Source organism: Alligator sinensis, unplaced genomic scaffold (assembly GCF_000455745.1).
Source record: "Alligator sinensis unplaced genomic scaffold, ASM45574v1 scaffold392_2, whole genome shotgun sequence".
Classification (NCBI taxonomy): domain Eukaryota; kingdom Metazoa; phylum Chordata; order Crocodylia; family Alligatoridae; genus Alligator; species Alligator sinensis.
The window spans coordinates 250,327-275,771 of NW_005842145.1; the positions used below are offsets into that span (position 1 = coordinate 250,327).

General features: G+C 41.9%; 1 protein-coding gene across 3 annotated transcripts in view; it reads right to left on the reverse strand.

Moving 5' to 3' along the window:
* JAK2 (Janus kinase 2) overlaps nt 1-25,445 on the reverse strand; it is a 127,027-nt gene extending 101,582 nt beyond the window's left edge. For all 3 annotated transcript variants that reach the window (XM_025206206.1, XM_025206203.1, XM_025206205.1), the window contains exon 1: nt 25,358-25,445. The gene's annotated coding sequence lies outside the window, so the exon portion shown is untranslated. The remainder of the gene's footprint in view (nt 1-25,357) is intronic.

Genomic DNA, 25,445 nt, shown 5'->3' on the forward strand with positions numbered 1-25,445 from the left:
GTGGGGAGGGGGAGGAGGGGAAGAGGAAAGGAGGACAAATTTGAGGCAAACCTCTAATAATCAGATTCTATACCTGGATAATTATAACAGATTTATAAATTTTCCAAATAAAGAAACTAATTATTGGAAGGGCCATTTTATATTCAGGGTCATCATATATTAGAGTAGCTATGGTAGATCATTTACTTATCGGCAAGGAATTTATTACAATGCAGATGCATTCATTGGGGCTCTATTTTTAAATCAATTATTTTAAAAATAAATATATTACTCTGCTTAATTTACTTTACTGGATTTTACTTTCATAACAAAGGAAGTTATTGCTACAGATTAGTAATTTTTACTTAAATTGAGACATTTATATGTCAATGTATCATTTACACGTGTGGTTATTTTTTTAAAGTTTTAGAAGTCAAGCAATTAGAAAGTAACAAAAAACACTTTTAAATGTCAAAGCTTTGAAACATTTAGCTAGGATATGAACACCAGACTTACCTTTGCCTTCTCAATTCCAATCAGCAAGCTCTGCCTATCTTTCAACTGTGGCCTATGGACTTCCAGTTTCCCAAAGAAAATTCTGCTAGTACAAGGCTGAAACCATGACACCTCAAACTCCCTCCCATAATAAAGGTTCAAGATGTCATTTCTTCCCTTGTCCTCTGGTCCACCATCTTGTGACGGATGGATACTGCAATGCTTCATCATTCAGTCTCCCAAAATAAGGGTAATTCTACACATCACACATAGAACAAAGATGGACTTTTTTTTTTACATATCAACCCTGAAACTTAAGAGTCACTGATTTCAATAATCTTCAATTATGAGATAAAAAAGCATATTTTTACCTGAACCTTATCAATAGTAGGAATTTTTGAGCCAACCTGGACATAAGCTGGAAATAGCTGCTGACTAGAAGTTAGGTTCCATTGCCTTTAAGAATGAAGTTATAAGCAAAGGACAAATTAATAAAAATGTTATACTGGTTGGCTGTCATGGGACTGACCAGAAGAGAACTTAACCAACTGCTGTCGATAACCATGTTATAGAAAATCAGGTAATGTAAAAAAAAAAAGCCTGTTAAAATATGTGAAAAGTATACATCCATGACCCAATCTGACACACAATCTATAGAAAAAACAATACAGAAAGGCATTCTAAAGTGTTTTACAACAATTATTGCATTAGAGACTCAATATGTGGAGATGGACAATATGGGTTAAATTTTTAAAATTTTGTCTGTGAGCTGCACACAAAAATATGGACACTGGCTGTCTCAGCTAACTGTCCATAAAGAAACTAATTCTACAAACATATAAGTATCAGCATGAGAAATCTCAGATTTTCAGGGGAGGACTAATATCACTGAAGTCAACTGGAGTTTTGCAACAGACTTCAGTGTAGACAAGATTTAAACTCTCTCTCCACATCTTGGACTCCTGATGATCTAGCCATACATAAGCAACAACCAAAATATACTAAAAATAATCTACGAGTTCTTGGATTTGTTAACTCTTTTAGTTGGTGGCCTTTAACTAACTAAAATCCAAACACAGTCTAAATGCTTGATGGAACACTTTTGGATTAAATTTCTGATTTAAAAAAAAGAATTTTTAAAACAATGTTTGCCACTGTCCTAGGCTGCTACAGGCAAATGATCTTTTAATGGGATTTTTTAAATCTGGTACATCACAAGGACTCTGACCACCAGTGCAAGCAATGAACAGCCTCCAAACCAAACATCCAGATATCTGCCTCCTAATTACTGGATTATAATTTTATTGAATTTTATTTTAAAACAAATAAAAGGTTGGAGTGCAATTATATTACTTTTCTTCACCACACAAACAAATCAGAGATGGTTTGCAGAATTTTGTATGCATTCATGCATATGCAAAATATATACATATATTTTAATTCTTTGTTAGATTATATATACATATGTTTTAACTCTGTGTTAGACCAATTTCTAAGATTGTTTCCTGAAGTGCTTTACAAACAATTATCTTCAATTTACAGATGGAAACTGAGGCACAGAGAAGCTAAGACACTCTGCCACACAGTATAATCATCAGCTCAACCCATCTTCCTTAATATTTGAAGCAAAAATCTGCCTTAGAGTTAATCTGTATTATGATTAACTCAAATAAATGTATAATGAAATCCTGTGTGTATTTTTAAAAAATGTAACTAAACTCCAGCTTTTTATATATTTACTGCTAACACTTAACAGTGAAAAATACTTTAACATTTAATCATTTCAAAGAAAGCCACAAATAACAAAACACGAGTGACAAGTCTTTTGGAGAACGTAAACAGTTAAAAAAAAAAGAGAAAGAAATCAACAAGACAAGCACAAAGGAAGTGATGTTGAAATCTTTGACCAGCCTAACCATTGCAAAAAGAAAAGCCATTTTAAACTTGAGTTCTTGCCACAAATTTCTACAGGAGGTACAGCCAGCTTCTCAATTTCAGTTCTTAATCTTTGTATGCTAGAAGAAACCAAAGGAAGGGAGAACAAGAATAAACATGCCTAGGCCTCAGCATAAGGATCTTCTGTAATGAAAACAGAGGATAGAAAACAACAACACAGAAAGAAACAAGAAAAGACAAGACAGACAAGAAGAAAGATTTTTATATAAATATGCATCACATAAAATAATGGATCCCAAAAGGCATTTTGAGATTATAATTCATTCCCAAAGTCCTTTGCTCAGTTATTCTTTAAACAATTTATGTTGCATTAACAAGTGCAGGTACAAATGACAATCTTTTCCCAAGTGAACATAAATTATGACAAGAGAAACATCATTTTATGCCAGACAATAGGGCATATCTATTGGATTCTGAAAAGTGATCAAGACTGGTCTCACTCATCTAGCATTAATAAGGGGCTTTGTAGGAATGATATAGACCATGAATGCTAAATCAATCCCACTAATGATATAGACTAGGGCTGTATCATTCCCACAGATTTGGGCCATAGGGCTCCCCACAGATGCAGAAATTTGGCAGCAGCAAATGAAGCCAGAGCACTGGCATCACTCCCCCAATGCCCAATTTTCAAACCCATGGAGAACCCCAGGTCCTGTACCCTGGATCAGCCACCCAATCCCAGCATGCTGGGTGATGCCAGGCCTCAGTGCCCAATCCCAGCAAGCAGGGGCTGCACCATGACCCAATCCTTGCACACCAAGATGAGAAGGGGCAATATCGAGCCCCCCCAGGGACCAAACCCAGTGGAGAGGGCAGTGCTGGGACCTTGGGAACCAGTCCTGGGAGGGAGTAGTGCCAGGCCCAGGGCCAGATTCTGGCATACAGGGGTCAATCCAACCTGTAGACCTGCCCTGCCCCACAATGCCAAAAAGTTGAAATCTGGGTTCTTCACATCCCTCCACATCTACCTTCCATACAGCCCAGGAGGGATACCAATGAACCCCTAGTCCTGGTCTCCTTATCCAGCAGCAACTTCCCCTCAGATTATTTACTGGGGTAATAAGGTGGCTGCAAAAAGGGCATTTCCTGCTCTTGCCATCACACCTTAGCCACCTGTCACCTTGAGAAGGCAGCAACAGCTCAGCACTGAGCTCAGGCAAGATGCATTTTGGGTCAGATCCTGTCAGAAACTTCACACAGTTTACATTAGAATGGTGGGAGTATACAAAGATAGCATAAAACTCAGTTTTACGCTCCCCTAAATCCAAAAGCTGCTCAGTGTACAGCCCATTCCATTACATCAGAGGGCTGCTCTGATACCAGATACCAATGCCTCACAAAGCATAATATCAGTTGGGCTAGCAAAGTATAAAGATGTCCACTTGAACCCCTGGTCTCTAGTCACACCCAACACGCAAACAGTCATTGCTCAGGACTGATCCTCCTCTGGCTGTATAGCCTGGCATTTGCTAGCTGTGTGATGCACAGCAGCTGCACCACACAGCGGAAAACAGGAGACAGATGAGAAATCAGATAAAATGAAATACAGACAGTCCTCCAACTTACGACACAATTGGTTCCTGAAAACCGCGCCTTAAGTCGGAACATTGTAACTTGGAACCAATTTTCTCATTAAAAAAAATGTTATAAATGAGGGATTGATTCCTGAACCAAGGCCCGATACCCTATTTTCACCAAAAACACCCCAGAATTTCGTACTTTATCAATTATAGATAAGTAACAGCTACACTAATGTATTTATATTGTAAATAGCAATCATATTGATTTGGAAGGACTTCTTTGAGGTGACTTTGCTGGACTTTTTGAAAGACTCTTGGTTGGACTTTTTGAAGGTTTTTGCCTGGAGTCTTCTCAGGAGTCTTGGCTGTTTTTTTGGAGTCTTGTCTGCTTTCTTAAAGAAAGTGTCCAAGGAAGTTTGGACAGATGTTCTCCAGGGAGATGAGTGATACAGTGAACTTGTTCTCTGGCGTGGCATGGCATTGGGTCAAGCATTGTAAAGTCGAAACTGGCGTTGTAAAGTTGAAACAGGGTGTCAATTTATGAAAGTCGTAAGTGCGAAACATTGTAACTCGAAACATAAGTCAAGGACTGCCTGTATATTTGTAGTCAACTGAATTATAGCAGATGGCCAGCTCTCCAAAAGATAAGGCTGATGCCTCTTTCTGATTAACTGTGAACTCTAAGTAAACTCATGCTTGCCCAGATTGTTGAGAAATGGAGGCCCTGTGGGAGATTAGTGGTTCAGGTCAGATTAGTGGTTCAAACTTGGTGTTATTTCCACCAAAAGCTCCCCCAAAAAATCACTTTTTGAAGCTAACATCTCACCAGCATTCATTTGCACAGTCCTTGGGACTGACTCACAGCTCTGACTGTGCCCAAGCACCTACCACGTTTCACATCAAGTAAATGACTACCTTTTGCACAAGCACACCTAAATACAGAGTCTGAATTTCTAGATAAGACGCATCAAAAGCTTACAAACCAAACATGTGCGGGCTGAGCTGGCAAGCAACGTGCTGATCTGCAAAGGTTCACTGGTTAGCCAAAAGGGCCAAGTAGAACCAGATGAACCTGACCTATGCTCAGCCAGGTATCAGTCTGAATTTGACTCTTGGCAGGAATCTGAAAGCAGGAAAAAGAGGAAAGGAGAGAAGATGGGGGGAGGGAAGTCTGTTTCTATTGTTTTTATTTATTTTTAGATTTTTGTTTTAGTTTTAAGAAACGTTATCTGAGCACAGAATAATACTCAGAAGGTGTTCAAACTGCTTTGAAAGAAAATGACTTTCTGGCTTGCATCCATAGATGCGTCTCTAGCAAATCCCAGGATGTCAACCTCCCACTGTACTCGGCCTTGGTGAGGCCGCAGCTGGAGTACTGTATCCAATTCTGGGCTCCACAATTTAAAAAGAATGTGGAGAAACTTGAGGGAGTCCAGAGGAGAGCCACGCGCATGATCAGAGGGCAGGAAAACAGGCCTTATGATGAGAGGCTGAGAGCCATGGGGCTCTTCAGCCTGGAAAAGCACAGGCTCAGGGGGGACCTGGTATATAAGGGGGTACATCAGGATCTGGGGGAATGCCTGTTCACCGGAGCGCCCCATGGGATGACAAGGTCAAATGGTTACCAACTTCTCTAAGACAGTTTCAGGTTAGACATAAGGAAGAACTTCTTTACAGTCCGAGCCCCTAAGACCTGGAACAGACTGCCGTCAGAGGTGGTGCAAGCACCTACTCTGGCTTCTTTTAAGAGTAAATTGGATGTTTATTTTGCTGGGATCCTGTGACCCCAGCTGGCCTCCTGCCCCTGGGGCGGGGGGTTGGACTCAATGATCTTCCGAGGTCCCTTCCAGCCCTAATGTCTATGAAATCTATGAAATCTGACTTGTGCTAGCTATGAAAAGGTACGAAAGCTTGGAACAGTGTCTTTTGCACAAACATGCAAGACAGTGGCTGGGGCAAGACTGGGTTGTGGTAACAAGCCTGCCACAAAGAATATCAAACTCTGCTAATGGCTTACAACCCATTAGGTAGAAGAGAAAGGAGCTTGTGGTACCTAATACCAGACCCATGCTATAAAATAATAAGTTATGGTTCCTCTAAAAGGAAAATTGTTGGCAGAGACCTGACACACTCATCACATGTGTATCTTCAAGCTAAGAAAGCCAGAGAAAGAGGCTTAGCCACTGTAACTAGAAAAGGAAAGGAAACTACATATACATTTCAATCGAACTAGCAATTAAAAAAAGACAAACAACTAAATATACATTTCAAGCAAAACCTGTAAAAGGTGATTTAATACAGGAAAGGTGTCCTGTATGTGATATCCTCATATTTCTCCAAACAGGAATCCAATGTCTAAAGTGTTACAAATGTTTCAGTCATTCAATGTATGTCTGGAATTTTGTAAATAGACCATCACCGGTAAGCTCTTGCAAATTTGCCCCATTGGTAAACAAATACCCAAAGACCGGTCTGGTAACACATCTTGTTTAACCACTCAAGGCCTATCACATTCAATTGCCGAGCTAGTCAAAGGCTGCGAGAAACAAAGGTCTTCACACTTAGACAAACGCAAAAACAGAAGCCAGGCAATTTAACAATTGTAACGTGATGGTCACCTTTTTCCTCCCTGTTTTGTTCAGATTTTAATCTGCCAACCATCAAGGAAAAATGCTTTGAAGATATACAATTAAACAGTATGAAGCAAAACAGAGCTGCCAGCAAGGTGTGGGCAGTCCAGGGAAGATCAAGAAGCCATCTTGCCACCAGCCACAAGTGAAGGACCCATGCTGTGAGGCTGTACAAGAACTGCTTCCTGCCTGCATTGGGTAAAGATCTCTTTGCAGCTAAGCTAATACAAGAACTGTAATAGCTCACTTATTGAATATTAAGAAAAAGTATTTTGTTTTTCTATCATTTAGTTTTGTAGCTTGTTGGTAGTTATTAAAGCAAGCCTTTCTGCTATTCATCAACTGAGTATTGTGTCAATTCTTAGAGCACTAGATTTAAAACCCTGTTTTTAAGTGCAACAGTTTGTGAATGCCTGCCAAGAAGGGAGGGAGAATTAAAGAGATGGAAGGAACAGGGGGAACAGCACAAAAAGGTCTGGGACACTGCATGGGGAAGGGTATAGTGATGACAGGTAATAGGGGTGGGGTGAAGGGCTGGGGGTCTGGTGGGGTGGGAGGTACAGGGTATTGGAAAGGGTGACCTAGAGGTATGTGACAACAAAAAAGTCTGCGCCACACTCGCACCTCTAGTGTCACGCTAGGGTCTGGGGAACTCTCTCCCTGTAAAGGGATGCATGAAGCCTTCTTCCCTGTTGCCTTAGCATTGTGCAGGAAAGAAGGCTTAACTCTGGTTATTTCCAGTGCATTTAAAGGGATCTGGAGAAGTCCTGCCCAACACCCCAGGTAAGTCAGCATATGGGGAAACCCATCTGTGTGCAGTACTGCAGTACTGAGAACAGGCATGTTGGAAACCCACAGCACTGAGCCTAGGGTGAGGAACTGAGGACTATACTTTGATGTACATCAAAGTCTCTCGTGGCTATTCATGGCATGGATGAGAGCACCTACTCCAATGAACAGAGCAGGTTACTCCTTCAAGAGATAACTGTTTCAGGCTGTATTCATATCCATTGTGGTGTTCTCATTCAGCTGAGATAATTATGTTGAGATAAATGGGCCCTTTCACAACTTTCTAAAAACTCTTGCTATTTAAGTTTGACTCTAGTGCTTTAAAATTCACATACTTCTTAAAGAGTCTTAAAATGTGTGTACCTGATCAGGGTACAGCATAAGACTAACACTGCAAATTCTTCTAGTGTTATTTGCATGCATTTGGAGATTCAGACCATGGCTCTGATTGTGTAGTAATCACTTAACATTTATCCTGCTAGTGCCCGGCATCTACTTTGTATAGCAAAACTAAATGTGATATTCACAGCTCTTCAGGCAGGCATGAATCTATGCTCTGGAACTAAGCATGTCTGAGCTCAACTGCCCCCTATGAAGGTACCAGGATCTGATGAAGCCTCACCCACATAATCTCCCTCTCAGTTTTGCTGGCCCTCTTGCCAGCTAAACACAAAAAGATTATCAGTGTCTGAGCAGAAGCCCCATTCACTGGAACAACAGTGTGCCCAGGAGAGGTGGGGAGAAGACAGGAATCCTTCACATTTACATAGCCAGAGCAATGTTCCAGATGTAAATCAGCATGATACTTCAAATGAGCCACAGCTCCTATTTCTCTCTGTTAGAAAAAGTACTTAGAAAGTTCAATAACAAGGACCTTTGGAGAGACAGTGTTAACACTGCCTTTGGTCACTAGTATCCTTCCAGAATGCGGAGTTCAACAACATTCAAACTTGTGAAAAGCAAGAAACACGAAGCCCTCTTCTTATGGTACAGGCCCCTCCACATCGTAACTGCCCTCTTTGAACAAGGCCCCACTTTCATTTTGCCTTACAACCACAAGGCGTATCCAGACGTGCATGGATTTTTTTTTCCCTGCATTTTTTTTTTGACCCCTGGATATCCAGAGGTCAAAAAAACCCACAGGGAAAAAAAACGGAGCAGCACACACTCAGACAGCGCATCCTTGCAGCGCGGGGAACACCAGTGGCACTACAAATGTGTTTGCAGCGCCACATACCGCATAACCGCACTTGTCTGGACACCCCCACACTGAGCAGGTGATTGCCCTACAGTCCTTTCCCCTACAGTCCTTTGATCTATTCCAGATAAATTTTGCTACCCTTCTCCCTTACTCACAGCATGCCAATAGCACTATACTTTCACTAACCTATTGTTAAATCCACAGACCACATCCTCCTATCTAACTGCAGGCAATCCCCCTGTGGCCTGCTACTGTCAACTTACTCAGTGCGGTGCTGAAATGAAATATAATGGACCTCTCAAATTAAACATATACCATACATTCCCCTCCCCCACCCATGATCACACACAAGGGTGAGGGATTCAGGCAGAGGGATTCAGTCCCTCCTTCCTCCCATAAGGGCATGACCCCCCCACAGGTCACCATCTTGCTAAACTGCTCCATTCTAAATCTCTCCCCCATTCACATGGTGAATGCAGGTAATTTCCACTAGCTACTAGTGGATGGGGACAAGTGGCACAGAATTAAAGCTGCATAGGCATATGCCTTAACTCTGTATGTACTGACTGCAGGCGTTTGAGTTTAGAATACCTTCTCTTCATCTTCTAGTTTTTAGGAGTTTGAGTTTTGCTGAATTTGACATTCCGGAAGGGCAAGGAAGAGCACCAGGAAACCTAATTTTGGATTAACAAAGCTTTTTGTCACTGAGCACTTGAAACTTACTTTATCCTTTCAACAGTAGCGTATACTGCAAAAGCAGCATTTGAGGTGGATCCAGGGTTTGGCAGCCCTGTTGCTCTGGAAGCACTGAATTTTGAATATATTTGGACACAAAGTAGCATTGTTCTCTTATCAAGGTAGTGGAATTTGCGGGGAGGGGTCATGGTCAAAGATGTGACAAGACCCAGCTTTTATCCACATCATACAAAAGTTGCACGCAACACCTTCCTGTAAAAACCTCTCTCTGCTATGAGTTCCAGCAGCCACCCACACTGAGAAATGCTGACCATTTCCCCAGTCTCCCAAACCAAGCTTGCAGAGGAAATACATCTCTATTGCAGTACAATATTTAACCCGGTAAACCACTTTTAAAGCTGCCTTTTATACTCGGGTTTTTTTTGAGACTGACAGGAGAAAAAAAACCTCCTGTACCTCATCCCTTACAAGGTATTGCTTTTGTGTCACTGGAACCTGGAAAGCATTTTATATCCTTCCCCTGCCCCTCCCTTTACATTTCTGGGGTAAAACTATACAACAGAATGTGATAAAATGGCAGAGCCTCTAGGAGTGGCACTGAACAGCTGTTTAAGGAATTCTATCCATTTTTTCTTTCTTTACTGATGCCGGTCCTCAAAATTAGGGAAGGAGAAAGCATAGGGCATATAAATGGCACAATCTGCAGGCAGTTAGTTCCACAGGTCACACAAATGGTGAAGTTGCATGTCACGTCCCCTGGTTCACCTTCAGTCCCGAGTCAGAAGGTATAATGAATAAAGGCCACAAATTAAGCTTTTAAAAGAGAGAAAATGGAAAAGGTGAGAGCACATGGGAGCTATAAGGGAAACTCCCAAAAAGCTCCCAACAGAAGGTGAAGAGGAAGGAATTTGAAGAAACTTACGGCCTTGATGAGCATGTGGCCCTGAGGAACATGTCTAAATTAACTGTGTTGTCCCACAAGTGTCTTCTCTTAAGTCAGAATTTTCACACAAAATGCATTAAGAACAGTTATTATAATGTCTCAGCACATATGAACCCTGCAGAACAAGTAAGGACATACTATGTGCACTAAGGCTAACAAACATTTGGATTTTGGTCACTGAAAATGTCAGTCTCAATTACAGGCTGACAAGCTGTGCTGAAAGGAACTATAAGATTTAGAAACTGTATAAGTTAATGGTTAGATACTGTATGAGTGATCTCTTCCTCCAGCAATATAAAGAGTGCTAATCCCAGTGGTTCTAAACAAGTACTTGGTGATCTGCCAGCCTCATGCAGAACCAGGAGAAGTAGCTATGTTAATTTTCATACCGCTTGGAATGCACAAGGTGCCAAACTGTGGAAACAATTAGGAGCATCTGGCCATTTCCAGGTCTACACAGATTAGGACAGAACTGAACAGATGGTTCTGTTTGTGCGCAGGCCACCAGATACTCAGTGAAGAATTCACAGGTGAATTGCAAGCTAGTCCAGCACTACCTGGGGAGCCTGGATATGCAAACATCTGCTCAGATGGATCAGCCTGTGGTCTCCTGGAAGCAAAGAAAGCATATGTTTAGCCCTGAGATCCCTGTTTAACAGTCCCTTCTTTATCCTTTGTTCACTCACGGCTCAGTACAGACAGACAAAAAGCCCAAGGCTGAATCAATTCAATCTTCACAGGTGGGTCTAAGCTGCATAGATGAACTGATAAGCAAGTGAACAGATATTCACTTTCAATTCCAGAAAACAGCCACATACCTGCAGCGGCCCAGGCCAGAAGCCAAAGGGGCACTAGAGCTCACCTCCCTTCTTGGCTGGAGCAGACAGCTGGAATTTGAAGGGGATCTGAGACAGAAGTTCAATAATCCGATTTAACCTAAATCAGTTAAATCTGATACTACATCCAGCCAGTTTATCTTAAACCAATTTTGGCCATTTTGAAAGTGGTTTATACACGCTGAATTTCTGTTGTGTTACAGATTTGAACCAGTTTCCGATCACTTATACTGGTTTATGTGTAATTTCTGGTTCTTGCCTCAGAATGCAGGTGTCTGTAACAACTGACTTATTCAGTTTTGTGTATTTGTACCCCATCCTCCTCAAAAAAGCACCCTCTGGAAAAAGACTGTGTAAAAGTAAACAAAATCTTTTATTTCTACTGGGTTGTCTGACCTCACACATAGCAAGTCCTTCCTGATCTCCACAGCTTCATTTGTTGTTTTTCCAGTAAACCTAATATAAACATAGGACTTCAGAAGTGTTTGCATATACTTCTATCATCACAATACCAAGGAGCTGCAGTAACAAACAGACAATATAATGGACCCTTGGGACTGAGATATCCGATGCAGAATCTCACCTTATATTTAATGACAGTTAGAGTGGCTCCTCCTATGCTTGCTTCATGATGGCCAGCACTCTTACAATTATCCATATATAATGCCTATCCCAGGCATCCTCCCCACCTGCACAGCATCTAACCAAGTAGAAAGCAGTTACAAACCTTCTGACACCTATAAATTGGTCTCTAATCTGACTAAAATACCTGCAAGGAGCATTAAACTATAACAAACTTTAGCCACTTTATTGTGGAATGAAAGACTTCACACATGGCTTGAACATGTTTTGCTTTTTCTGCATTAACTTCATAACTTCAGCTGTGTCATCTTAGCTTTCCTGATTAACCCACTGAGAACTCTTAGTTTATTGTCAGATATTCAGTCAGAAGGACAGACACTTTAAGAATCACTGCATACACACAGGTCAAGTCCTTCCCTTGAACAAGAACAGAGTCTGAGAGCATCCCAGCTTGGGGATGTGATTGAAGAATAGTTTTGGTTTATTTAAATTGATCCAACTTGTACCCTTATTTTTCCTATTACTAACTTACTATGAGGCTAAATTACTACAGTTCTTTCACAGCAGAGCTTTTCCTGATTTTTAAGCTTGCTTTGATTTGCTCACTGGCTTCAGGGACCACCAACACACATGCACCCTATGTTCTTTCTAGAGTGCGCTTCCAAAGCAGCAGATTCCTTTGCAAGTTTGCTTTCACAGAAGACATTAACCATATTAGGTCTAGCTCATATGAGAAGCTGATTCAACATTTTCTCAGGCCCATTCCTGGTGGATATCTGTATTTAGGCCCATTTCACTCTTCATCATCAAATATAGTTTAACTCTTAAGGCTAAGTGTGTATTTGCTGAGGTTGGCTCCCCTCCAAGAGTAATCTTTCTCCAATTTTCTTCCCTTTTAAAGAACAGCCCTTTTTATACACAAAACATTTTCCCAATTTGACCAGTTTGCCTATTTTTCCTTTTCTAACCCTCTTTCCCCTTTTTCCAGACACACACCATATTTTAATCATTTTACATTGGTTTTAACTGCACTAGTATCATGATACTAGCTCACTTTCACTCCCCCAAGTCTCAAAATAGCATCCTTCAGATAGAGACAGGCAATAAGTAACCTAGGCAAAGCACTGTACATTGGAGGGGAAGAAACACTGGCTTTAGGGGAGAAGGGGGGAAAATCATCCACAATAGACAAGAGAGAAAAACCAAAAAGATTTACACTGTTAAGCCAGTTCTGAAACAGGGCTAACATTTGCAAAATCTTCATTTTAACTATGATTATGTTACCTCCTCTGTAATATTACCACAATCATAATAAGAGTGAAGATTTTGTAAAGTTTATACTATGAAGTAGAAGTATCTTTAAAAAAAAACAAAAAAACAAACCCCCACAGAATTACACACATGGGGCGTGTCTACATGAGTTGCTACTGTGCAGTTACTACTACACATTTATTTAATACTTGTATTAGCAAGTACTAAATAAATGCGCAGTAACTAGAGTTACTGAGCAGTAGCACCGGCGAACATCTTTTAGATGACACTACTCTGCAGTAGCCTAATAATGCGATGCAGTAGCATATTAGCGTTATCCGTGCTGCAAGGCACTACTGCACAGTATTTTTCGGCTATTGTGCAGTCAATCTTTTCCTTTTCATTTCAGAAGATCCAGGATATTTTTTAATTTGGAAGTATGCACTCTTTTAATCCAGGCCACAGTATGATTACAGCACATGAGCTGAGGGAGTGACTGCTGCCAGTCCAGCAAAAATTGTGTGTGTGTTCGAAGTTACTGCTCTCATAATCTTTTAGTTCTGCCCCTGGGAGTATGGCAATGATCCTTAAAAGGATGGTTAGATCAGATTCAGCTAGAGGCAGGAACTCACAGGCTCAGGGGTTAGATACTGGACAGCTCCTAGTGAGAGGGAAAAAGCTTTTCTGGCAGCAGCAAGAAGCAGAAGTGACGACCTTCCCAGTCAGGTACCTTAAGTGGGACTTTGGTGGATATGGGTGCCTCCCTGCCTATCTTTAAAATTAATTGGGCAACTAGAGCTCAGAAATGCTCCAGGTGGGAAAGGGCAGCATTTAGCACCTAAGCTTGAAATCAGGGGCCAGATTCTATTTCACCTCTTAGCTGTGTAAGTGCATCTAAGTGTGATTGTATTGCACCCTGATCAAGTTCCTGACAGCGGTTAATGCAAAAGGTGGGTGGGTCCTCCCCCTTGATAGTTTATGTGACTCACTTTAAAGGGCAAAACATAATGGGTTGGAAAAGCAGATGCATTTTCAGGCACTCAGACATGGTGAAATAAACTCACACCACCTAAATCCACTTAGATGCATAATAGGTGAACTAGAAACAAGGCTTTTCTGAACCTAAATCTCTGGAGGGCCTTATTGGGGGAAGGGGGGGTGTACTTGAAATTCTCAAGTTATCTCTACTGAATAATGGTGTTTAAACCCAGTTCCCTTGGCTTTAAATGGAATAATATTCTATTAGCAAAAGTTCCAAAATAATTGACTGTTTCCTTGTCCATTGACCACTTACCTATGGTTCTCACTATATGGCATCACAACATCTATCCTGCTCCTTCTGCTTTCCTCCTCTCAAACACATACACGCTTCATGTCTTTCACATACCCACCCTGCTTACCCTCACCCCTCTTTTGTTCCAACACACCTGCTCTATAGGACCATACTCACCATTCCTTAAATGATCAAACCGATCCACAAACTCTCATTCCCTACATATCCTGGCTCTCAGACATTTGGATCTCTTCATGAGAAAATCTCTCTCCTCCTGTCCTAAACTGGGTCACAAGGAAGTGCTGGACTTTAAGGACTGAAAGCTTAAACAATTAATTAACTTATAAGTGCAGTGATCACCAGTTAGCTTACTGGTTTTCCTTAGCTCCAGGCCGGCACAGTGTGGCACAGAAGTGGGAGAAAGGGAAACCGGGTGGTGCTCCAGCAAGAAGAGAAGACAACAGGGCAGTCAGGAAAGAGGGAGGGAGGAATAGGAATACCATTTATTGTCTTTCAGCACAGCACATCATGGCCTTTCCATGGCTTCAAGCTGTTATCACTGATAACTTTGCATCTGCTCTGAGCCCTGTCCTCCCTTGTTATAGCTGTCAGTTCTTTCTAGGCTTCACTCTTCCCCCACCCTTGGTTACTGTCCTTCCATCCTCATTTACTGCAAGGTCCATTCTGTCAACACTCAATCCTAGCATATCAGGGGTCAGCAATGTTTTTGGCCAGACTGTCAAAATCATCCCAACCTCCACCCATGCCTTGACTTGGCATGCCAGAGATGGGGGAGCCACAAGGGGCCCTATCCTCATTGCTGGCAGTGGCTGCACACATGTCTCTGGGTGGATGGCAGGGGAGGAGCAGAGGCTGCGTTGCCCCAGCCCCTTCCCCACCATGCACTGAGAGCTGCACATGCACCTGCCACCACCACGCAGCTGATGCCGGGGCTCTGGAGCCCAACGTAGCTGTTTGCAGCCTCCCAGCTCCCTTCCACAGCCAGCCCAGGCTCTAGGCAGCTGTAGCAGGCGGCTGGAAGGCTGCAAACAGCTATGCCAGGTTCTGCAATCCCTGGCACTAGCTCCATGGCAGTGGCAACTGCACACATGCCTGAGTGGATGGTGGGGTAGGAAGAGGGTTGCGCTGCCCCAGGCCCCTTCCAAGCCATGCACCCAGAGGTGTGCGCACACCTGCTGCAGCCACAAAACTGGAGCCGGGGCTGTGGAGCCCCATGCAGCTGTCTGCAGCCTCCCAGCTAAAGCTGAACCGAGCTCTGGGCAGCTGCTGGCAGAAGCTTCCCAGAGGCCGGGTCGGCTGTGGCATGCCAAGGAAAATGGCCTCAAATGCTCTGGCGCACGTGCTGGGGGTTGCTGATCCCTGCTTGATATCCTTCCTTAAAAATTCTCCTTTGCAGCAACACCTACACAAAACTGGGCAGTAACAAGGTTGCTGGAGTACTGAAATCACTGCCTAACATGCTGACTGATACTGCGTTATCATTTCCTTCTAACCCCATCTCTCTGGGCACGTATACATAAGTGTGGAGACTGCTCCGAACAACACATTGGAGCAGACTCAATTAATCGAGTCTGCTGAAGCATGACATTCACCACACTCCAGCGGCCTCCTGCATCTTGTGTATCAGCATCCCCGAGCCTAAAAATGGTGACAAGGGCACTTGAACTATAGCTTGTTCAATGAGTTTTAGTTCAAGCACTCCCGCTGCAATTTTTAAGCACAGGGACACTGATACATGAGACACAGTGGCGCTTTAATTAGAGTGGCTCTCAGAGCCACTCTAATTCAAGTTTCCCTTCTCCCCCCACCCCAGAGCACGTTGTCTCTTGCCCCATACTTAGATTGTAATTTCTCTGTTGTAAAACTGAACAACACCTAGTACAGTAGAGTCCTATAGCCCATGAATAAGGATCCCAGGTCCAGACATTGCAACAATATAAATAATAATAAATATATACAGATTAATATATGTGCAGATTTATTCTATGGTAAACTTTGCTAGACTGGCACTACAAACTACAAAGCAGACTCTTGGCTCTATCAGCCACTGATAATGCAAGGTATACTGGACATATGAAACAAAAAAAAATGATGTGTCAAATGAAATCAGTTATACAAGCCATTTCTTGATGTAGATTTTTTTTCTTGGAGTGCTGTGTGCTTATTAACATCAAGACAAAGCATACATTTTCAAATATTAGTTTCAAGTGGATAACATTTATTTCTGCTCAAACCATGCAGGAGTATTTGAGCTACTGGCCAGAAACATAACATTATATATATATAACAACAATTCATAGTAAATAGACCTTATAAAAAAAGAAAGACACAACTTTTTAGTAATACAACACTAGTCTGGTACTTCATTTTTGCTGGTGGGTTTGATAATCCTCTTGCACTTTCAGAGGTTTTTTTAGATTTCTAATTTAGAAACTCTAATGTATATTTATTTTTCTGGGAAAAAAACTGTAACCTCAGAACAAACAGTAAAAATGAAAGAAAAATGCTTTAATTTTCACAACATAGATAAAGAGCATGTTTCTTTTATAATCCATGTCATGCAGGAGGTAAAAAACAAAGCTTCCCCAGCATCAGGCAGACTTGGCTTACGAATCAGACAAGAGTAAACAAAAGTGCAGACAACATGCACCATTGAACTAATATTTCTCAGACTTAAATTAAAGGACACTGAATTGATTTTGGCCATCAGCCTCTACAACTGACATGAAGCATCTTTCACAACAGAAAACAGTTTCTTAGATTTTTCCGGTATTTGTGCAGAAAGGGCAAACATACAGTAGTCTATCCTTACTGTGCAGTTAAAAAGATATCACCAATAAAAATATATCACCCACCAATAAATGATATCACTCACAAAATTTGTGCCTCATCCAGTAGCATAGCTGTTTCTTATGCTGTCATTGCTGCTACCAAAATCATTGCTAACTGTTTTCTCTCTGACCTATCATACAAATTTTTAAAAAATTATGTTTAGGAGAGAGAACTTCACGTGCAGACATAAGAGAGAAAATATCCTCAATAACAAACAAAACATTTTTTACTATGGGATATGGTGAAGACAGCAATTTCAATCATGTAATTAAGCTGAAATAATAGGGGGAAAATGAAGGACAATAGGGAAATGGTGCAGTTCTGATATTTATAGGTTAAACTTTGGCATGACATTTTCTAACTTTAATGAGAATTAGGTGCCTAATGAAGTTTTGAAAAGCCCACTGCTCCTTACAGACAGAAGACAGGCCGAACTGTCATGCTGGGTCAGGGCCAGGAGCATTCAGCATAAACACAAAGTCTTTGCAGATCTGGATTAAGTGCACAATCAGTGAAGCACCATGAAGAAAAGCAACGATACCCATCAACTTACAAAAGCCACTCAGGCCTCAGCTATCTCAGTTATTTTGACTAATTACAAATGTCTTTGAGAGACATACCTATTGGGTAAGCATGACCCAGAAGGTGCTTCACATCCAAACGAGTGCTTGTTGCTTCACGAACAGAGATACTGATAAAGTTATAACAATCAACTACAAAGCTGAATCCATTTTTGAAAGTCTCTGAACAGAAAAGAGATCTGCATTCCTACGCTTTCTACCAAAGCGGTGATTCTCAACCAGGATACTATGACACCCTGGGGTGTTGGGAGATGAGTGTAAGGGTGATGCAGGGTGCCACACAATATTAGCACTGTTAGGTGTATAAACATGATTCACAAGTCAAGTCCAGTGATTTTAAATAGGAATCCATGGCGTCAAAAACATTCTGACCTGTTGTTCTGAGATCTTTGCAACAGAAAAAATGCTCTATTACTTTTCTGTAGTCAAAAAGAGTGAAAACTAACAGCTGGCAGTTTCCAAGGGGTGCCTCGAGTACCAAAGGTTAGGAATAAGCATCGCCCTATCTAATAGGTATGCAAATGTATTTTAATACTGAGTTTATGCAATTTGGTTCTCATATAGCATATGCAGCTTTGACTGAGGAGAACTGACTATATATACCTGTATAAAAGAAAATCAGCAGGCCCCAGTTTTGCCCCTAGCAAAATCTTGTGAAAAAAGGTCTGATGCAGAGGTCAGCAACCTGTCTCAAACTAAATCTGACCTGCTGAGCCTTTGAATCTGACCTGAAGAAGTATGTCTTCAGTAGCATTCAGCAGTGGGGGCTTTCCCTGCACCCTACCACAGGCAGCTACCTGGGGCTCCAACAGAAGGAGAGCACTGCTTGTGTTGCATCGCTGTTAGTTGCTACCAGCTCTGATGGAGTGGGACTTTTGCCACTGGTGGCTAGGTTCTAATGCCTGCCCTCTTCCTACCTAAGCTAGGTCATCCTGGTGCTACCCTCTCCCCTCTCCACACCCCCAGAAAGCATTTCCAACATCTGGCCTAATGTGATACTTGAAGGTATGAACAAGGGACAGCAGGAACAGAGAGGGGAGATTTTACTTGGGTATGAAGCAAGGAGGAGACCAAAATTGAAATACCATATATAGTTCTGGTGTTCAAATTTTAAAAGAAGTTGGAAAACCAGAGAAGGAGCAGGAAAATGCTCTGGAGTCTGCAGTAAATGCCTTTCAGTTAGAGACTTATATAGTTAAAAAAGACAACTGAGTATTGACTTGATCCCCCTGTACAAGTAGCGGCACAAAAAGAAAATCTATGCTTCAGAGAGCAGGAGTTAGCTGTGTTAGTCTGAAGTCAGGCAGAAGGCAGGGTAGAGTAGCACCTTATAGACTAACTAAATCAGAGATGCATAAGCTTCAATATAGGCTTTAAGTTAACACAAGCTATGATTCAGGTAGACCAATTACCGGGCTCACTATAGAGAGAAGCGGAGCCTGTAAAGCAGAAGAATCAGATATGATACTCTAAAGGTCCCTTCTGGCTTGAAAACACATCTATAAATGATCTCCCATTATTTCCTCTGTCTTCTACCTAGTTTGCACTCCCTATTCCTCCCAGTGGACCTGGACCATCACATAAAACTGTCTCCTCCCCTCCTCAAGCATGCTCTCTCGCAGCCTTCTCCATACTCTGAAATGGAAAGGATACCTGCTTCCCTACAAACCACCCGTCTGAACTGCTACTTCATGCAACCCAAGACCTTGAACAGCACTGAGAAGCAATGATGGTTTAGATAGGGGTTATCTTGCCTCTGCAATAGTAGGCAGAACCCCAAAATCCCTACCAGTGCTATCACTCTACGTTGTAGCTGAATGAGTAGCTCAAGATTCGTTTATTCCTTAAATTCTAGGATTGCAGCAACAAGGATGCTAATCAGGATTTGCCGACCTCTTTGCTTTTAATTACAGGTAGAGGTAGCGGGTGCATTTAGAAAGGTCTTAAAGAGAGAATAACTATTAGCAGGCATCAAAATCCTACTGTGGAGTCCCTAATTACCGTAGCTAATGGGGACAATTCTCCAAAGGGTGACAGCAATACAAGAGACTTTAGTGAAAAGAAAACAAACCCGTTCCCCAAACATAACTCTGCTGAACCCTTCCAAATTCTATTTCTCCAGAGCAATTTTTAAAGCAAAGTAGTTAAATAACACAGATTTCTTTCCTTCCATTACTAACCAGCATTCTAATATTATAAAAGCATTAATCTGTCTGTCTGTCTGTCCATAATGCTTTATTCGTGCTCTGATTGGCTGGCTGAAACAGCCAATCAGTGTGAATAAGTGTTCCAACAGGAGGTGGCAGCGGGGACACAGAGAACAGAGTGGGGTGGGGGCAAGGCCAGCAGGCCAGATGTGGGTGGGGGGAGGAGTAGGAACGCTATGGCGGAGTGGGGAGGGGAGGAGTGGGCCCAGGCCCGATGCAGGGGAGGCAGGAGGAGGAAGAGTGAGCCCAAAGAGCGAAGAAGGCAGCCCACCGCAGCAGCAGCAGAGGGAGGGGAGGAGAGGGCCTCCTCCTCCACCCCCCCTCCCCCACGTTGGCCCCAAGCCCACTCCTCCCGTCCCCTCACCGCCGCTGAATCAACCCAGGCCCACTGCTCTCCCCCCACCATGGCGGCCCAGCTTCTCCTCATCCTCAGGCCTGGTCCTCACCAACATTGGGCCCGGGCCCGCTCCTCCCCTCCCCCTGCTGCTGTGGCGAAGAGCGGGGGAGTGGATCCAGACCTCAAGCAGCAGGAGGGAAGGGGGGAGTGGCCCCAGACTGGTGGGGCAGGGGCATGGGGCTCCATCCCCACCCGCTCACCCTATCATTCTTGACAGGCAATTGGCTAGTAGTAAAATGTGGCCATGCAGATTTCTTCCCCAGCCTGGTAAATTCTCACTGTGCTGTACAGCATTTAAAGGAGCACATCAAACTGAGGTGTAATCTACTAATACCTTATGCTTGGGACCCACCCAAGTCAAGATGGTAGGTGGATGATTTCACAAGCTGCTTGTGGCACTGGCCACCATTTTCACAGGCTTATCACAGAGGTGCCCCCCCACCCACCATGCCTCCAATTGGCCAAGGAGCCCCAGCAGTCCCCCTCCTCACCATAGATTGGCAGATGGCCTGAAACTGTGGCATAATTACCCTGATTAAGCCTGCAGAAGCCATTAATTAATGTGCTACTAAGCAATCTAAGCATTCAGTTAAACTCTAAACTGAAATGTCTTATGAAATTCAAGCTATATGCATGATGAATTGTAACTAATACCATCATTTTACTTTTTTAATGACCTTGTAGAAAGGAGTTCAGCAATATTCAATGCTAGCCCTGAGACAGGCAATTCATGCTAGCTGTTAAAGGCGAGACAGCAGCTGCTGCTGACACCCTCTGTCTCTGTGGGGGTGAACACTTGTCTGTTACAGTGGGATTGCATGCTCAGAATCCACTTAGCTGGTTGGAATGGTGAGGCAGCATTTTGCCAGGGCGTACAGATGTGGTCACAAACAGTCACAAACATAGGCACAGGCATCCTGCACTCTTTGACAAAGTTCAGATAAGCAGCACATTCCTTGTCATGCTCTTTCTGCCACCAGATATTGATTTCACTAGCTGAGGGTTACAACTCAGAACAGGCACGTGGTTGTGGTCCAAAATACAAAGAGCACTAAATAAAAGAAGCCAGCTGGTTGTCTGAACAATGGTGGCAGTGATGAGTCACACCTGTAGTACTGGTGGCATGGTGGCAGTGATGAGTCACACCTGTAGTACTGGTTTAGATTCACAGCTACTGCCTGAAACAGGTCCCTTCCCTGCTGGTTTTCATGATGACAGCTTGACAGTTCTTGTGATGCCATGTCTTTGACCCAATTTATCAAAACCATCAGCTTGTTGTGTGTGTGGTGGATCGAAGCCTGCTGGGTTTCTAACCACATTAGGAGCTCCATGAACCGGGCTGCATTTTCTGCCACAAATTTAACTTAATCTTGAATGTCTCCCTGTTCCAGGAGATTGTGTAGCTTAAGCATGCACTGTGTGCTGGGTGTGATTTCCAGCTCCTCGCACACAAACTGTCAGTACTACTGCATATGCTTGGCATGGTAATGGATCGCTCTGAACTACAAATCCCACCTTATGACCACAGGGTCAGTGTCATGGTTGCATATGGTTTGACTGGACAGGGACTTCCTGTACTGGAACTTATGGCCTGGACAGTGCTTGAAGGCCTTCTTGAAGGAGGACACCAGGTTATCCACATCAGGGAACTGCACGTGCCAAATGTAACTTACTAAAGACAGAATGTGTGCTTTGCAGGTTACATTAACTGTGTTGGGCATCATACCACAGAGCGCATAAGAGAAAGTCTGGCACATATACATGGCACTATCTGACACAAATGCTGAGATCTTATTAAATTATAAGCCACAGTTGACAACTGCCTTCATTACAGCCAGAGAGACACTAGAAAAATTGACAGATGTGAGGTGGACTGGCTCTGTTTGACAAACAGGCAGGTCCTGGTCTGTCCAGCTCCCAGGTACAAATAAAATGTTCAGCACATAGTTATCTTGAAGGTCAGTGGCTTCACTGGCCACAATGTAGAAGGATTCATATTTTGCCATTGCAGACTTAGTGGTCTGTACACATCAAGAAATCACTGCAGGGAGACAGTCTAGGCGAAGCTTGCTCGCACATGGAAAACTGCCAGCATTCAGCACGTTTTCATTCAGGTAGCCCCTTAATTTAGAGTGATCAGGTTTCTCCAGTGGGATGCTCGCTGCTGCGAAAGCCTGCACAAGGGAAAATGGCAAACTGCTTTCCACGGTCCTTTTAAAGAGCTAAGTCACTTCTTTCCTGCTCTGACCTTCACGCTGCAGCAGCCTTTTCCTTCACATGTGCCTTGGACTCTAAGTATTGATTCATACTGGTTTTCCTCAACACATCCAGAGACACGCTGCAGGTGGTACAAAACAGTCTTCCTCTATCTGCGTGCATGGATACTGCCTTGAATGGTCCAGAGCTGAAACATAGTTAGCCTTCTTGGAGGATTTCTTCTCACTATTTATCCAGTTCAATCCTTCTCAGGCTGCAGCAGTATGCCTCTGGTTGTTTAAAAGATGGCGCTGAAACCCTGTCACTTCCCTGACTAGCCCTGGACTGGCGCCTGTACTAAGCCAATATCACAGGCTCAACCTCTCATTTGCTCCCTCTAACGCCCAACCCCTCCCCTCTGGTGATTCAAGGCTGCAGGTCTTCCTGCCTTTTTCTCTGCTTGATGGTAAGTTTGCTTTTGCTTTTTTGCACTGAGCCCATCAAAATCGCAAAGCCCACCGGTCTTCACGAAAAACACCTGATTTTGCATTTTCTGAGAAAAACACGAAATCACAATTTCAGTAGGTCCCTATTTATGCTTTGTAACACGCTGTTAACAATATTCTAAATTCAACCTATGTCTGCACATATTAGAACAGTAAGAAGCAATTTTCTCATTGGCACAATTCATTTTTTGCCATTATAAGCAGCTGAAATGTGTCTGTTAAGAAAAAAAAATCCTTGATAAAAGCAAAGAAGGGAACCTGAGCAAGAAGGCTCTTTTAATATAAATTGTTAGTTTATGTGACAGGAAGAAGTACATCTCCAACTGTCACATACGATTTCTGGAAACTGAAAATTATGTGGCTTAGAGTCTGTTCTCTGGAACAACTTGCCAGTTTGAAAGTCAGTTTTAATTCTAAACCAAATTAAATTAATTCCATTTAAAAGCAGCATTATTTTTTGCTCACAGAAAAGAAGTATTTCTTGCTCTACAGAACAATGAACATTGCAGGGATGGTATAAAAACATGGATAATATGCACATGACCATGCTACTCAACACCCAAATTGAGTCATATTAAGTGTAAAATCAGTTTCTTCCCCTTCCCCTCCTTACTTTTTGCCAAAAAAGTACGCTTTTCAACTTTTACAATTCACATACCAATCCTGTAAAACAGATAAGAGCTGTATACCTTCACTTTGATCTAACAATCACTTAAAATCTTCATCAGGAAAAAAGGTGCTGTGCACTTCAGACAAATCCAGAATAGAATCTAAACATATGAATAGCTCCACTGAAACCAATGAAACTAAGCATATTATTATTGTTGTTGTTGCTATTATTAAAGGTAAGAACATGTTTAAGTGATTGAGGGAAATTTAATATGTAGGAAACTGTTTTTGAAAAGAGAATTTTGCAGAGTCAATATAGATATATAATACTTCTTCTTACTATAAGTTTAGTGGCCACATGAGTCAGTGGAAATATTAATTCATTAAAAAATAAAATTCCACAAGGCATTCACACACACCACATTACTAAAACAACTACTAGAGCACACTATTCAGCTGCATCAGTTATATATTGCTTGTTAGGAATCCATGTGCTTAAATTAAGCTGCAACTGTATGGTAAAAGATCATTTGTTATTTGTGCCATAAATTTCATGTACAGTAGTATATTTAGTAATATATTAGTAAAATGTTATTACACTTCCTTTTTCCTAAAGACTCAAACAATGAGTCTAAATAGGGTCCCAGAAGGCAGAGCACTAAAAAGAAGTCAGAAACCTTCTACATTGACAAGCATGTCTTCTTTTACCTCCAAAATCAGAGGATTATGAAAATAAAAATAAATATATAACACATACTTCTCACCTAATTAAGATTAACAGCTGCTCATCTTAAAAATTCAAACTGTTGCACTGAGGTAAATGGATATGGTTTTAAAAAGCATGAAGATAATACACCTGTTTAAATTACCAATACAGAATCAAAATCCTCCAGGGATTATCAAAAATCCCCATGTTTGAGCATTGGTATCAATGTATATAAAAGGAACCTGAAGATAACTTATGCCTTGTAAGGTAAGAATAATTTATTCTTCAAATTGCCTTCTACATAGATATGATTGATGGATACACTGTGCCAAAGACACTTTTACTTCCATGCCACAACTTTTTCTAACTACATCCAAAATGCAACCAACATGTACCTACTGAGTTATTCACTTCTCCTTGTACTTCAAGCCTCAGTAATTTTTTTCTATCCAAGATATAAACTACCTCAAAGTTGCAGTAGAATTTGGCACTACCAGTTTATCTTTTCTATTGACCATATTTGGGCAAACAGATTGCGACTGTATATGAACTTCAGACTCACAGAATAATACTTGTGGAATCACTAAAAATGAAACAATCCTACCTTGGATTTTCAAAGGACTCCAAAGGGGCCACAGTGCCCAATCCACCTGAAATTCACTGGGATTCAACTATTTACCTCCTCCTCTATTCACATCCCAGCCCAGATTTAAAATAATACAGCCGTTCTAATTCATACCAATAAGGAAGAAATTTAATGCAATGGTCATGGTCTTTAAATTAACAAGTAACCTCATAAGAAAAAATGCAAAATTTAAGAGTTTTTCAGCCATTTACTTGACAGTTTGACCTACTTCTGTGATCACAACAACAAACCTACTCACTGTATTCATATGCCTGTAATTTTCTATGATATCTTTTAGGCTGATGTCATCCTTTGTTAATATTTTGAAAGGGAATCTTTTGAAAACTGTGATCAAAAATCATTTCAGCCATTCTGAAATTGTCAGAAGTCAGAAAAATATATTTACATGGTTGGGGTAAAAAACATAAACAGAAAATCCATGAACAGTGAATTATTAGATTACAGAATGAGAAAAGAATAAAAGATATTGAGACTGCAGGAAGCTCTCCCAAATACACAGTACCTCCTGGGATCTTGTCTCCCTAATCGTTTCTTGCTTCTGACACTGATACACTAGCAGGCCCCGAACCGATCACATCTGGCGTTCAGCA